Consider the following 14,011-nt stretch of genomic DNA (forward strand, 5'->3'; position numbering starts at 1 on the left):
AAGGAGGTGATTAAAAGGAGTTTATAGAGGTTTGCAAGGACGTGAACAATATGGAAAAGTTAGCTCTGGAACACCACTACAAATTGATCCATGGGATCAATGGGTTAGAGGTCCAAGCTTGAGGACTCTTATTAGCAAGTTTTTCAATACATTGAAGGGACGCTTTGGTAAAGAGGTCAAGGCAACAACTCTGGAATTGTTTAAAGAACATGGTGAATGTTGTGAAGAGGGATCTGCAGTTCTATCTGAGCTGAAGTAGGTTGGACGGCCCTCTTCATCTACATTGATCTTGTGGATATTAATTTTGTACTTGTTCTTTCTTTAAAATCGACAAGAATCAAGGATATTCATGCTGCTTTGTTCAATATTTTCCATAGATTTTTCTTCTGTTACAGCAGACGAACCTTGAGCGTTTGAGAAATCCACTGCCTAAATGCCAGAACCATAAATAAATGGGGGAATGGCAACTGCAAAGGAATTCAACCGTCAGCATTCAGCAGACTTGGGGAGCAGGGCTGTTGTGCTTATAGTGAGTAAAATTTGCTATTGTCTGATAATTACTTTGAAAACCTCTGTGATCCTAATGCAATCCCAGTGAGCAATGTCAGATAAATCCAATCATCTGTGGAAAGAGAATGAAATACTTGCATTTTTGGCAGTGTGAAAACATTTCAAAGCACTTTGCACATTCAGTTACTTTTGGAATGCAGTGACTGTGGTTATGCAGGAATATGTGGTATGCTCAAACCGTTAACTTTATTGCAGATACATATGGCTTGTGGCCAGAAACATGTGAGTGTGTAGAACTGGAAACAAAGACATTCAATTTCTAATGTTACAATTAGATACAGTTAATACAAGAGGTATTAAAATGTACAGATCATCCCCAACCAATATGTACTTTGTTGTCCTTGTGCAGGTGTCCATTGAGAAATAATGAGACATTAGATGTCACCTTCAACTTCATCACCCAGGGGCTGATTGCCTACCCATTGTTGAACCTGCCTGATTGTCTTCACAATGATTTCGACTCGGCCAGAAGGCGGTGAAGGTGAAAATTACATCCATTATATTCAACACTCAAAGCACAGCGAATATTCATTTTTGCTGCCTTGATATGTGGAAGGTTTTTGTTTAAGCTGGTCGAGTATTAACCTAAAAACAATATTATGGAGAGCTGGCTGCACGGCAGAAGCTGCTGGTCTCAGAGTCTCAGAGTGCTGTCTGTGGCGTGTACAGTACAGCTGGCGTATCTGCATTCTACCACCGGCTGCACATCGCAGAGTTTAGCGATGCTTATACCTGCCCCCCAGGCAGTTCATTTGTAATGTTGACAGAACAGGTGCGAGTGTTCACCTTCTCCTGACATTAACTGCGTTGAACAATACTTCCATTAAGTTGCCAGAAAATCCAGTGCACTACCTCGGCAAATTTAAAATGGAGTGGAGTCCACCTGCATCTGGTGTGAACACCAGCTGTGCGACTGATTACCTGTTGGAGGTAGTCCCACATCTCAGGCTTTAGTGTGCTTGAAAGTCAGATCATCAGTCCAACTTCTCAGTTATACTAATACTTTCACATTGATTTGCAACCAAGCCCAGAGGCATATCTACAGCAAAGATCCAGCCTCCATTTGCCTGATTCATACAGATTTCAAACATGTATTCCAGTTCCGACCCTGTGGCGTATTTCCAACAAAAGGAAACAACTGCAACAGAGCTGTGTTGGTTATTAATCCTGAGACGCAAATTTAGATTTTAACCTTAAGTGGGTTTAATGTTGATAGATCTACTTCAATCTGTGCTAGAGAAGCTGCCTCTGGTGCACTTCCCCTTCCCTTTACCCACCAAGCCCCCAGACCGCAACCCTGAGCCCCCTTCTCTTCCATATTCCCCATACCCTCTCTAAGCTCACCTCATCTGAGAGACACACCTTCTGCTCCCTTGACCCTATTCTCACTAAAGTGCAGACCACCTAACTTCCCTTCCTTGCTCCGCTCTAGCTGCTATTGTAAATGGTTCCCCTCTCCTCAGGCACTGTCCCCATCCCTTTCAAAACTGGTGTCATTACTCAGCAACCCCCCCACCCCCCACCTCTGCTTCAAAAAAAACAACCTCAAGCCCTCTGTCCTTGCAAACTACGACCCCAACTCCAACCGCCGCTCCCCTTTCCTCTCCAAAGTCCTTGAACATGCTGTTGCTTTTGGCAGATCGGAGGCGGGAGTTCGAGGTGCGTGGTGAGGCCTATAAAGGCCCAGCTTGTGCAGCTCCAGCTGGGAGAAAAAGCAAAAAAGAAGTAGAAAGAAATCAAAAGGTGACGTCACAGCCAAAGGGGTAAGTGATTGGCTGGTGATTGGTGAGTAGCTTTTCTTTTTCTTTTTTATATCAGTAAGTAACCTGTTAACAGTGTTGTCACCAAATTAAGTGTATCTAAGGGTTAAGTCATGGCAGGAGAGTTCGGTCACGTGATATGCTCCTCCTGTACCATGTGGGAACTCAGGGACACTTCCGGTGTCTCTGACGACTACGTGTGCGGGAAGTGTATCCGTTTCCAGCTCCTGACGGACCGCATTGCGGATTTGGAGCTGAGGGTGGATTCACTCTGGAGCATCCACGATGCTGAGAATGACGTAAGTAGCACGTGCAGCGAGTTGGTCTTACCGCAGGTGAAGGGTCCACAGCCAGATAGGGAATGGAAGACCAGCAGGAAGAGCAGTGCAAGGAAGGTAATGCAGGGGTCCCTTGCGGTCATCCCCCTGCAAAACAGATACACTGCTTTGAGTAATGTTGAAGGGGATGTCTCATCAGGGGGGGGCAGCAGCAGCCAAGTTCATGGCACCATGGCTGGCTCTGTGGCACAGGAGGGCAGGAAAAAGAGTGGGAGAGCGATACTGATAGGGGATTCAATTGTAAGGGGAATAGATAGGCGTTTCTGCAGCCGCAACCAAGACTCCAGGATGGTATGTTGCCTTCCTGGTGCAAGTGTCAAGGATGTCTCGGAGCGGGTGCAGGACATTCTAAAAAGGGAGGGAGAACAGCCAGTTGTCGTGGTGCACATTGGTACCAACGATATAGGTAAAAAAAGAGATGAAGTCCTACGAGATGAATTTAACGAGCTAGGAGCTAAATTAAAAAGTAGGACCTCAAAAGTAGTAATCTCGGGATTGCTACCACTGCCACGTGCTAGTCAGAGTAGAAATCGCAGTATAGCGCAGATGAATACGTGGCTTGAGCAGTGGTGCAGCAGGGAGGGATTCAAATTCCTGGGGCATTGGAACCGGTTCTGGGGGAGGTGGGACCAGTACAAACCGGACGGTCTGCACCTGGGCAGGACTGGAACCAATGTCCTAGGGGGAGTGTTTGTTAGTGCTGTTGGGGAGGAGTTAAACTAATATGGCAGCGGGATGGGAACCAATGCAGGGAGACAGAGGGAAACAAAATGGAGACAGAAGCAAAAGACAGAAAGGAGATGAGTAAAAGTTGAGGGCAGAGAAACCCAAGGCAAAAAACAAAAAGGGCCAATGTACAGCAAAATTCTAAAGGGTCAAAGTGTAATAAAAAGGCAAGTCTGAAAGCTTGGTGCCTCAATGCGAGGAGTATTCGGAACCCAGGAGAGGGCTCTGAGCTAGTTAGAGTGGGTGATAGCGCAGATGAACAGGACACCAAGAAAGAATGCAAAAGGCAGGAGGCAACAGAGCAGAGTAGCACTGGGGTAAGTGTAAACCACAAGGTGATAGGAAGGGACAATATGTATGAATATAAAGGGGCTGCAGGAGGGGTCAAAACTAAAAATCATGGTTTAAAAACGAGTATTAAAACACTCTACCTGAACGCACGCAGCATTCGAAGTAAAGTAAATGAGTTGATGGCACAAATCATTACAAATGGGTATGATTTGGTGGTCATTACAGAAACGTGGTTGCAAGGTGGCCAAGACTGGGAATTAAACATACAGGGGTATCTGACAATTTGGAAGGATAGACAAGAAGGAAAAGGAGGTGGGGTAGCTCTGTCAATAAAGGATGATATCAGGGCAGTTGTGAGAGGTGATATTGGCTATAATGAACAAAATGTTGAATCATTGTGGGTGGAGATTAGAGATAGTAAGGGGAAAAAGTCACTGGTGGGCGTAGTTTATAGGTCCCCAAATAATAACTTCATGGTGGGACGGACAACAATCAAGGGAATAATGGAGGCATGTGATACAGGAACGGCAGTAATCATGGGGGATTTTAACTTACACATCGATTGGTCAAATCAAATCGTATGGGGTAGCCTTGAGGAGGATTTCATAGAATGCATACGGGATTGTTTCTTAGTATGTTACAGAACCTACAAGGGAGCAAGCTATCTTAGATCTGGTCCTGTGTAATGAGACAGGAATAATAAACAATCTCATTGTAAAAGATCCTGTCGGAATGAGTGATCACAGAATGGTTAAATTTGTAATACAGATTGAGGCTGAGGAAGTAGTGTCTCAAACGAGCGTACTCTGCTTAAACAAAGGGGACCACAGTGGGATGAGGGCAGAGTTAGCTAAAGTAGACTGGGAACACAGACTAAACGGTGGCACAATTGAGGAACAGTGGAGTACTTTTAAGGAGCTCTTTCATAGTGCTCAACAAAAATATATTCCAGTGAAAAAGAAGGGTGGTAAGAGAAGGGCTAACCAGCCGTGGATAACCAAGGAAATAAAGGAGAGTATCAAATTAAAAACCAATGCATATAAGATGGCCAAGGTTAGTGGGAAACTAGAAGATTGTGAAAATTTTAAACGACGGCAAAGAATGACTAAGAAAGCAATAAAGAAAGGAAAGGTAGATTACGAAAGTAAACTTGCGCAAAACATAAAAACAGATAGTGAAAGCTTTTACTGTTTTATAAAACGGAAGAGAGTGACTAAAGTAAATGTTGGTCCCTTAGAAGATGAGAAGGGGGATTTAATAATGGGAAATGTGGAAATGGCTGAGACCTTAAACAATTATTTTGCTTCGGTCTTCACAGTGGAAGACACAAACCATGCCAAAAATTGCTGGTCACGGGAATGTGGGAAGGGAGGACCTTGAGACAATCACTATCACTAGGGAGGTAGTGCTGGACAGGCTAATGGGATTCAAGGTAGAAAAGTCCCCTGGTCCTGATGAAATGCATCCCAGGGTATTAAAAGAGATGGCGGAAGTTATAGCAGATGCATTCGTTATAATCTGCCAAAATTCTCTGGACTCTGGGGAGGTACCAGCAGATTGGAAAGCAGCTAATGTAACGCCTCTGTTTAAAAAAGGGGGCAGACAAAAGGCAGGTAACTATAGGCTGGTTAGTTTAACATCTGTAGTGGGGGAAATGCTTGAAGCTATCATTAAGGAAGAAATAGCGGGACATCTAGATAGGAACAGGGCAATCAAGCAGACGCAACATGGATTCATGAAGGGGAAATCATGTTTAACTAATTTACTGGAATTCTTTGAGGATATAACGAGCATGGTGGATAGAGGTGTACCGATGGATGTGGTGTATTTAGGTTTCCAAAGAGCATTCGATAAGGTGCCAAACAAAAAGTTACTGCAGAAGATAAAGGTATGCGGAGTCAGAGGAAATATATTAGCATGGATCAAGAATTGGCTGGCTAACAGAAAGCAGAGAGTCGGGATAAATGGGTCCTTTTCGGGTTGGAAATCTGTGGTTAGTGGTGTGCCACAGGGATCGGTGCTGGGACCACAACTGTTTACAATATACATAGATGACCTGGAAAAGGGGACAGAGTGTAGTGTAACAAAATTTGCAGATGACACAAAGATTAGTGGGAAAGCGGGTTGTGTCGAGGACACAGAGAGGCTGCAAAGAGATTTAGATAGATTAAGCGAATGGGCTAAGGTTTGGCAGATGAAATACAATGTCGGAAAATGTGAGGTCATCCACCTTGGAAAAAAAAACAGTAAAAGGGAATATTATTTGAATGGGGAGAAATTACAACATGCTGCGGTGCAGAGGGACCTGGGGGTCCTTGTGCATGAAACTCTTTTTGGAGTTCACCTGCAAAACATAAAAACATTAAACGGTGCCACCCGACCTGGGTGACACTCCAGACATTTACAAGGCCCTTTTTTTCCCCCCCTTTTTTTTTTTGTGTTTTTCTTTTTTTGGTTTTTTTTTTTGGGCACTAAAACACAATTTTCCCCAGTGCCCCCTATAAAAGGGAAGGGGGACACTAAAATCACCGGCAATTAAAACAAATTAAACTTAAAAAACGTAAAATAAAATTAAAATTTGGTTGCCGGGCGTGATGATGCACTCCAGTCCCTCCGGTGCCCACCTCTCGCGGAAGGCCGCGAGCGTACCGGTGGACACCGCGTGCTCCATCTCCAAGGACACCCTGGACCGGATGTAAGAGCGGAAGAGAGGCAGGCAGTCAGGTTGAACGACCCCCTCGACCGCCCGCTGCCTGGACCGGCTGATGGCACCCTTGGCCGTGCCCAGGAGCAGTTCTACGAGGAGGCCCTCGGACCTACCCGCTCCCCTCCGCACAGGGTGCCCAAAGATCAGGAGAGTGGGACTGAAGTGCAGCCAGAATTTCAGGAGCAGCCCCTTCAAATAATGGAACAGGGGCTGCAACCTTGTGCACTCAATAAAAACATGGAACACGGACTCCTCCAGACCGCAGAAATTGCAGGCGGCCTGGGAGTCCGTGAACCGGCTTAAAAATTTGTTGCACGGCACTGCTCCGTGCACCACCCTCCAGGCCAAGTCCCCGATGAATAGTGGGAGGACCCCTGCGTAGAGTGCCCTCCATCGGGGACCCCCGCCTCCTCCGGACGGCAAGATGGTACGCCATGGCGTGTCCGGACGGCCGGCGAGGATGGCAAAGTTGAGGGTGTGCAGGAGCAGCCCGTACAGGAAACCCCTCCGCGCCGAACTGAAAGGCACGGAGGGGATTTCCCCGAGGCGGCTCAAGTTGTGAGGCGCCGGCCCCCGAGGGAGGTTCCGGGGTTTGGCGCCGATGAGGAATTCCGTCCGGACGGGGGTCAGTTCGGACGGGATCTCCCCATGTGCTTGAGCCTCCTCGATGCACCTAACGGAGTCAGGGCCCAGAGCTGTTTTTAGCGACTCGATGGCATCGGCCGTGTGGCGGACGTTGGCAGAATTTAGGCGCCGCGCCAGCGTGTCTGGCACCATCCAGCCCGCTCCTCCGCCATCGAGCAGGTCCCTGACCCTGGTCACCTCACCAGCCACAGCCCTCTCTTCCGACCGCCACATAAAACCTCGGCCGTGGAGGTACGGATTCCCGAGCAGCGGTTCCTGCAGGACAGCCGCCACTCCAGCCGGCGGAGAGCTGCGCTTGGTGGAGACTTTGTTCCAGACCCTGATGAGTTCCCTGTAAAAGACAGGCAGCTCCCGGAGGGCGGTCCTGGCACCCCCCAAGTTCACAAACAGGAGCTGCGTGTCATAATTGAGGTCGCGCTGCTGGCGGAAGAAATACCTCGCCAGAGCACACCACCTAGGAGGGGGCTCGATGTAAAGGTATCTCTGCAGGGTCTGAAGACGGAAAGTCGCGAGCTTGGCGCTGACGCACACCAACGACTGACCGCCCTCCTCAAGCGGGAGACTCAAGACCGCAGCAGAGACCCAGTGCTTCCTGTTGTTCCAGAAGAAGTCCACCAGCTTCTTCTGTATCTTGGCGACAAACGCAGGGGGAGGGGTCAAAGTGACCAGCCGGTACCACAGCATTGCGGCCACCAGCTGGTTTATGACTAGCGCTCGACCCCTGTAGGACAGCACTCGGAGCAGTCCTGTCCAGCGCCCTAGGCGAGCGGCGACCTTGGCCTCCAGCTCCTGCCAGTTCGCCGGCCAGGCTCCCTCGTCGGGGCTAAGGTAGACTCCCAGATAGAGGAGATGGGTCGTGCTCCAGGCAAAAGGCCTGAGCTCCTCCGGCAGGGAGTCCACCCGCCACTGACCCACCAGGAGTCCGGAACATTTCTCCCAGTTGATCCTGGCGGAGGACGCGGCCGAGTAAATCTCCTGGCACTCACGCATCCTCCGCAGGTCAGCGGGATCCTCTACCGCGAGGAGCACGTCATCGGCGTAAGCCGAGAGGACGACCTCCACGCCCGGCCCTTGCAGAGCCAGTCCCGTCAACCTCGTCCGCAAGAGGCGCAGGAAAGGCTCCACGCAAACGGCGTATAACTGGCCGGACATGGGGCATCCCTGGCGCACCCCTCTCCTAAAGCGAAGGGGCGCCGTCAAGGACCCGTTAACCTTAATCAGACACTCCGCGGCGGCATACAAAAGTCGGATCCGGGCGACGAAATGCGTCCCGAACCCGAAAGCGCGCAGAGTTCCGAGCAGATAGTCGTGATCCACCCTGTCGAACGCCTTCTCTTGGTCGAGGGATAGGAAGGCGACCGACAGACCAGCCTCCTGGGAACAATGGATGAGGTCCCGGACCAGATGGATGTTATCGTGGATTGTCCGGCCCGGGACCGTGTAGGACTGGTCGGGGTGGATCATGTGGTCCAGCACGGCACCAAGGCGAGCAGACATCGCCCTGGCGAAGATTTTGTAGTCCGTGCTGAGGAGGGAGACCGGGCGCCAGTTTTTAAGGAGGCGGAGATCGCCCTTCTTAGGCAGCAGGACGATGACTGCCCTGCGCCAAGAGAGGGGCATCTCCCCGGTCGCCAGACTTTCCCCCAGGACCCGCGCGTAGTCGCTCCCCAGGACGTCCCAGAATGCCCTGTGGAACTCCACGGTCAGCCCGTCCAGCCCCGGGGATTTTCCCCTCGAGAGCCGGGCGAGGGCACCGGTTAGCTCCGCCAGGCTTAGCGGAGCTTCCAGATTTTCGGCGCCCTCCGGGCTGACCTTCGGCAGGTCCTCCCACAAAACTCTACGCGCTTCCTCGCTGGACGGATCCGGAGAGAACAGAGCCCCGTAATATTCACGGGCCCTGTTGTTGACGCCCTCTCCTTGTGCATGAATCCCAAAAAAAAGTTAGTTTGCAGGTGCAGCAGGTAATCAGGAAGGCGAATGGAATGTTGGCCTTCATTGCAAGAGGGATGGAGTACAAAAGCAGGGAGGTCCTGCTGCAACTGTACAGGGTATTGGTGAGGCCGCACCTGGAGTACTGCGTGCAGTTTTGGTCACCTTACTTAAGGAAGGATATACTAGCTTTGGAGCGGGTACAGAGACGATTCACTAGGCTGATTCCGGAGATGAGGGGGTTACTTTATGATGATAGATTGAGTAGACTGGGTCTTTACTCATTGGAGTTCAGAAGGATGAGGGGTGATCTTATAGAAACATTTAAAATAATGAAAGGGTTAGACAAGATAGAGGCAGAGAGGTTGTTTCCACTGGTCGGGGAGAGTAGAACTCGGGGGCACAGCCTCAAAATACAGGGGAGCCAATTTAAAACCGAGTTGAGAAGAAATTTCTTCTCCCAGAGGGTTGTGAATCTGTGGAATTCTCTGCCCAAGGAAGCAGTTGAGGCTAGCTCATTGAATGTATTCAAATCACAGATAGATAGATTTTTAACCAATAAGGGAATTAAGGGTTATGGGGAGCGGGCGGGTAAGTGGAGTTGAGTCCATGGCCAGATCAGCCATGATCTTTTTGAATGGCGGAGCAGGCTCGAGGGGCTAGATGGCCTACTCCTGTTCCTAATTCTTATGTTCTTCTGTTCTTATGTTTCTACATCTGTCTCGAAATTCCCTTTTTGAATTCCTGCAATAAGATTTTTGCCCTGCCCACAACAGCAAAAAAAGCACAAATCACAAATGACATTCTTCCTGACTGTGAACATGACTCAGTGTCCTTCTTCACCCTTATTAACCTTTCTGCAGTCTTTGAAATGATCTTCCTCCAACACTTCCTTTCCATTCTACAGGTCGGTGACACTGCCCTTGCTTCACTCCACTCTTAGCTAACCAATCATAGCCAGAGCATCTCTACCAATGACGTCTCTTTCCACCCCTGCCCTACCACTTCGGGAGGTGTAACCGTGGCCATCTCCTCATTGGCTGTAAAGCACATTGGGATATCGGTGGTTCGGAAAGGCATTATAAAAAATGCAAGTCTTTCTTTTCTTTTTCTTCCTCATCTACAAGCTGCCCCTTGTTACCATCATCCACAGACAAGGGGTCGGCTTCCACATATACGCTGACAACACTTGGCTCTACTGCCCCACCTCCTCAATAGACCTCTCCATTACCTCTTGTAAGTAAGAAAGATTTTAAAGTGAAATTTTTAGTCACAGGACAGGTCTGCTGTGTATTATGTATAGGCCTGCCTGAGATGGATGCTATTAGATTCTCAATTTAAGAATCTTGGATTAGCCACAATTTCCCCCAGTTAAAGTTTGGGAAGACTGATGATGGTGAGTATGCATTCCTCTATCTTGGAAATTGCAAGTGTCAGCAATATATCTGTATGGAATTACAAGTAATCCAAAATAGAGGCTAGCAGTGAAAAGATTCATGAACACCACAGACATGACTGGGCATTTAAATCAGATAATGCACAAATCAATAAAACTTGAAGTAGATGAATTATTAATTCCGAGTTTGAAAAAACCCAGCCTGGGACGAAAGGCGGACAAGTCCCCCGGACCTGATGGCTTACAACCTAAGGTCTTAAAAGAAGGGCTGCAGAGATAGTAGATGCATTGGTTGTAATCTACCAAAATTCCCTGGATTCTGGGGCGGTTCCAGCGGATTGGAAAACCGCAAATGTAATGCCCCTATTTAAAAGAGGAGGCAGACAAAAAGCAGGAAAATATAGACCAGTTAGCCTAACATCTGTCGTTGGGAAAATGCTGGAGTCCATTATTAAGGAAGCAGTAGCGGGTCATCTGGAAAAGCATAATTCAATCAAGCAGAGTCAGCATGGTTTTATGAAAGGGAAATCATGTTTGACAAATTTGCTGGAGTTCTTTGAGGATGTAACGAGCAGGGTGGATGAGGGGGAGCCAGTGGATGTGATGTATTTGGATTTCCAGAAGACATTCGACAATGTGCCACATAAAAGGTTACTGTGCAAGATAAAAGTTCACGGAGTTGGGGGTAATATATTAGCAAGGATAGAGGATTGTCTAACTAACAGAAAACAGAGAGTCGGGATAAATGGGTCATTTTGCAGTTGGCTAACAATGACTAGTGGGGTGCCGCAGGGATTGGTGCTGGGTCCTCAACTATTTACAATCTATATTAATCACTTGGATGATGGGACCAAGTGCAATGTAGCCAAGTTTTCTGATGATACAAAGATAAGTGGGAAAGCAAATTGTGAGGAGGACACAAAAAATCTGCAAAGGGATATAGGGGCCGAAATTGGTGAAGGTCCCCACCCACCTAGATGCCGCGCAAAGGTCCGCCGATGGCCACCAAGGTACCTGACGGTATTTTGGGCGGGGTTTTCATCATAAAGTGCCTTGATAGTGCAGCGGGTGGCAAAAGAGGGACTTACAACGTCAATCTGAGCGGCAGCCGGTGGGAACTCCCAATCTCTGCTGCAAAGGCACTTGCCGCCAAGGATGGAGTCGGGTCCAGGGAGAGTCGAAGACCCAAAAAAGAAATTTGTCCAAAAAAACCCCATCGGAACACCTTCAGGGCACACCATCCAGGTAAATCGCTGTAAAGAAAAAATGTAAAAAATGTTTACAGCTCTTCATACTTACCGTCAGGGATAGAACAGCCTCCAGCCAGCGGTCCTTCCCCGTTCTGGCGCTGACTCCCACCCGCATAAATATGGCATCTTGGCGAGCGAGAGGTCAGTTGTGCAACTCGGCCATCCGCTGATGTCAGCGGGTCGTTCCTGGCGGTTCTCCCCTCCCGCCCGCTCCACACCAAATGGAAAGTGGCACTGGGCGCAACTTCAAGAGGAATGTCAGCGGCAGTCGGATGCAGTGGGCAGCAGTGGGCAGTAAGGCCATCAATTTCGGGCCCTTACACGCGCTAAGTGAGTCGGCAAAAATTTGTCAGATGGCACATGATGTGGGAAAATTTAAGGTTATCCACTTTGGTAGGAAAAATAGAAAAGCAAATTATAAGTTAAATGGAGAAAATTGCAAAGTGCTGCAGTACAGAGGGACCTGGGGATCCTTGTGCATGAAACACAAAGAGTTAGCATGCAGGTACAGCAAGTAATCAGGAAGGCAAGTGGAATGTTGGTCTTTATTGCAAGTGGGATAGAGTATAAAAGCAGAGAAGTCATGTTACAAATGTACAGGGTATTGGTGAGGCCACACCTAGAGTACTGAGGACAGTTTTGGTCTCTGTATTTAAGGAAGGATATATTTGCATTGGAGACTGTTCAGAGAAGGGTCTCTAGGTTGATTCCAGAGATGAGGGGGTTGACTTATGAAGATAGGTTGAGTAGGTTGGGCCTATACACATTAGAGTTCAGAAGAATGAGAGGTGATCTTATTGAAACATATAAGATAATGAGGGGGCTCGACAAGGTGGAAGCAGAGAGGATATATCCACTCATAGGAGTTTCCTTGAAGATTTAATTCTGGAAGTGCCTTTTAGGACTGTATTTGTAGAGTGCAGTGACAGAAATGATAACCTCCGGGAATAACCTCTTGCAGTATTCATACTGTAAACAGATTTTCTTTTTGCTGATAAAGCTACTGAATCCTGGGTCTCATTAAAGGAGCCACTGTAGAGATTACTGAGAACACAAACAGTGTGTTGAACGTGTATTTTTGGCATGCTGGTGCTGTCATCATACCAACAGCACAATGACACTGACAAGACTTCACTTCCTGTCCATAGGAACTAGCCTCTTAAGGCAGTAAATTTGTGCCTTTTTGTGCCCACTTGTTTCCATCTTGATTGGGTAGATAGAGAGTAGCTATTTCCTCTGAGTGGTCGGGAGTGGGAGGGCAAGTCCAGAACAAGAAGGTATAACCTTACAATTAGAACCAGGCCATTCAGGGATGATGTCAAGAAGCACTGTTTCATCGAAAGAGTAGTAAGAATTTGGAATACTCTCGCCTCAAAAAGCTGTTCAGGCTGGTGGGTCAATTGAAAATGTCACTACTGAGATTGATAGATTTTCGTTAGCTAAGGGCACTAAGGGTTACAGAATCAGGATGAGTAAATTCAGTTGAGATACAGATCAGCAATGATGGAAGAGGCTCGAGGGGGTTAATGGCCTATTCCAGTTCCTATGTTCCGACTGTTTATTCATCAGATTAGGGTCAAGCCTTCTGCAGGGAATTGAACTAATGCAGACCTGTAGAGTGAGCAAATGACCAGCACACTGCATAATAATATAAAACACCCATCACTGATAAGGTACAGTACTGCAGGAAATATGTGAAATGACTGCATGGATATGTGAAGAGAAAAAGGTTAGCGAAGACAAACGTAGATCCCGTGCAATCAGAATCAGGTGAATTTATAATGGGGAACAAAGAAATGGCAGACCAATTGAACAAATACTTTGGTTCTGTCTTCACTAAGGAAGACACAAATAACCTTTCGGAAATACTAGGGGTCCGAGAGTCTAGTGACAAGGAGGAACTGAAGGGAATCCTTATTAGTCAGGAAATTGTGTTGGGAAAATTGATGGGATTGAAGGCCGATAAATCCCCAGGCCTGATAGGCTGCATCCCAGAGTTCTTAAGTAAGTGGCCCTAGAAATAGTGGATGCATTGGTGATCATTTTCCAATATTCTATTGACTCTGGATCAGTTCCTATGGACTGGAGGGTAGCTAATGTAACACCACTTTTTAGAAAAGGAGGGAGAGAGAAAACATCGGTGGTGGAGAAAATGTTGGAATCAATTATTAAAGATGAAATAGCAGAGCATTTGGAAAGCAGAGACAGGATCGGTCCAAGTCAGCATGGATTTATGAAATGGAAATCATGCTTGACAAAACTTCTAGAATTTTTTGAGGATGTAACTAGTAGAGTGGACAAGGGAGAACCAGTGGATGTGGTGTATTTGGACTTTCAAAAGCTTTTGACAAGGTCCCACACAAGAGATTGGTGTGCAAAATTAAAGCACATGTTATTGG

At 47.6% G+C, this 14,011-nt stretch overlaps 1 long non-coding RNA gene across 1 annotated transcript; it reads left to right on the forward strand.

Annotated features, from left to right (window-relative positions):
* The first annotated feature begins 409 nt into the window (after positions 1-409).
* Positions 410-2,405, forward strand: LOC139227091 (uncharacterized). The gene is made up of 3 exons (XR_011587376.1): positions 410-529; positions 920-1,051; positions 2,210-2,405. It is a non-coding gene; the product is annotated as an uncharacterized lncRNA (long non-coding RNA).
* Positions 2,406-14,011: the final 11,606 nt, after the last annotated feature.

Source organism: Pristiophorus japonicus, chromosome 16 (assembly GCF_044704955.1).
Source record: "Pristiophorus japonicus isolate sPriJap1 chromosome 16, sPriJap1.hap1, whole genome shotgun sequence".
Lineage (NCBI taxonomy): Eukaryota > Metazoa > Chordata > Chondrichthyes > Pristiophoridae > Pristiophorus > Pristiophorus japonicus.